The following is a 2,300-nucleotide window of genomic DNA, read 5'->3' on the forward strand; positions in this document are numbered from 1 at the left end:
AACCTCTCCTGCTTCTCTGGGTCCCAGTCACCGAGTTCCCCCAGCTGGGGAGTGGGCACACGCTGGGCCAGAGTCTGTGGGTTCCCTGCTCAGCCAGGGCCCTACCCAGACTCCTGCTGCCCCCAGGCCTCTGTTGTCCATCCTCCAGCAAGTCGTTCCTTGCTTTCCCACTCGGACAATCCAGCCCACTCACTCCTCGGCCTCCACACTCTTCCCCTCCCACCCCTCACTCTCCTCCCCCTGGCCTTTGTTTTCAAGTCATCTGTGCCACTTCCTCCAGGAAGCCTTCCCTGATGTCTGTGTCTGGATTACAGCCTTTTCTCAGAGCTGCCTGGAGTCCCACAGTTAGCCCTTATTTATGGGTCTATTTGGCTCAACTCTGTGCTCTATCCCATCCACAGAGAATCTGCACACTTAGCACAGGGTTGCCATGTAACTGGTGCTCAGTGAGCATTTGTTAAAGGAAAGAAGGAGAATTACTCTAGCGCGCTCCAGGAAAGATGAGAAAAGAGGCTGAGAAGCTTGGCCCAGGGGCCATCTGGGCTCCTGCCTGCTCCCCCCACCCCCAGGGCCAGCCCTCCATTCCCTCTCCCCTCCCCCCTCTGTCTGCTGAACCCCAGAGAGAGCAGAGAGTGGGCTGGGGGTGGGGGGTGCAGGCGGTGGTGGCAGGGAGCTGCACACAGAAGCCCCAGCACCCGGGGGAGGGAGGGAGGCTGATGCTCACACCTGGTTTCACCCACCCAGACCATCCCTGCATCTCTACCACCCCAACACCCCCCTAACCCCACGCTCTTCCCTCCTGGAGAGGCAGCGGAGGGCCGGTCTGGGGGTGGGGGGGCCTGGGATCTGTGTGCCTGACAGCCAGTTATGTGGCGCCCAGTGAGCATCAGCTCCTGAGATGAAGCCCTGGAACCTCCCTGGAGGCACGCAGCCTGTTTGCTCTCATGTTTGCTATCTGGAAGCCCCCCCAAGCACGGTGCCTGGGCCCTCCCGCTCTCCCAGGAGGCCCCGGTTGAATGGAGGCCGCGGGGGGGGGGGGGGGGCCCCCCTTTCCCTGGGGCCAATCACCCCCAGCCCTGTCCCTCCAGCTCTGGGACCTGGACCCCTCTGTGGACCTCGGGGTCCCCATCTGCAACTCGGAACTAAAACTCCGTCCGCAGCCTGCCTCTTGGGTGCTGGGAGAGGCCCGGGAAATCAGGGGGGGGCTCGGGGAGGCAGCCGCAGAGCATCCTGGGACCATGGGCAGGGCAGCAGGAGGCCGGGGCTGTCCCGGCCTGAGCCCAGGGCTGAGGCAGCAGCAGGGGGGCGCTCACAGGGAGGGCAAGCCCGGGCGGGAGGCGGGGACAAGGGCCACCCAGCTTTGTAATCCGAGGATAGGGCGCCCCAGGAACCTGTGATGTACTCCAGGATTCTCTCCGGGGGGGGGGGGAGCCCCCTCAGACTGACGGCCCTAAGACATTATTATCAGAAGGCCTCCTTCTCCCTGGTTCCCGGGCACCCACCGCGCTGGCCGGGCTGGGGATGGAAGGACGCCCTCCTGGAGCTCACAGCCAGGACCCTGGGTAGGGAAATCACTAGTCTGTGCTGCCATGGGGGTCGCCGCCGCAGCGGGGTTTCCAGGAAGGGCACCAGAAGAGAGGAAGCCCCAGCCGAGGAGCTGACCCTGAGGCCGGCAGGAAAAGATGGGAAAGGCGTTCCAGGCAGGAGGAACAGCGTGTGCTAGGGCCCGAGATGGGGCAGTACCCGGGAACCACGGTTATTCTGTGTGGCCCAGGGGCGAGTGGGAGCGTGGCAACGGGTGGCGGAGGCAGGGCCTTGAATGCCGAGGACAACCCCCGCGTCGCCCCTTGTTGGGGGCTCTCGGGGCCTCGGCGCCCCCTCTCCCGCCTCCTCCCTCCTCCCCTCCAGGGCGGGTCCGGGGAAGGCTGGGCGGCCCGCGGCTGCCCTTTCAAGTTGGCCTCCCGGAGGCTCCCGAGCCGGCGGCATGGGGCCGCTCGGCGACATCAAAGCCCGCCGCCGGGGCCTGAGCCGGCTGCGGAAGGGCGGGCGAGCCGGCCGGGAGGCAGCTTTCGGCGGACTCCCCTTTCATCCCGGCTCGGCGGCGCAGACCCCCGGGAGGCCCCGCGTCCCCGCTGGGCGCGTCCCTGCAGGCCCGGCGGCCGCGGGGCAGGGGCTGCGGGGCCACCAGGCGGCGCCGCTGGGGACCTGGCCGGGCTGTGCGACCTCAGGCCGGGCCGGCCCTTCTCTGTGCCTCGCTGCCCTCCTCCCTGCCCAGGAAGCCTTCTCGGGGAGGGGGGGGG

This window comes from Equus quagga, chromosome 1 (genome assembly GCF_021613505.1).
Source record: "Equus quagga isolate Etosha38 chromosome 1, UCLA_HA_Equagga_1.0, whole genome shotgun sequence".
Taxonomy (NCBI): domain Eukaryota; kingdom Metazoa; phylum Chordata; class Mammalia; order Perissodactyla; family Equidae; genus Equus; species Equus quagga.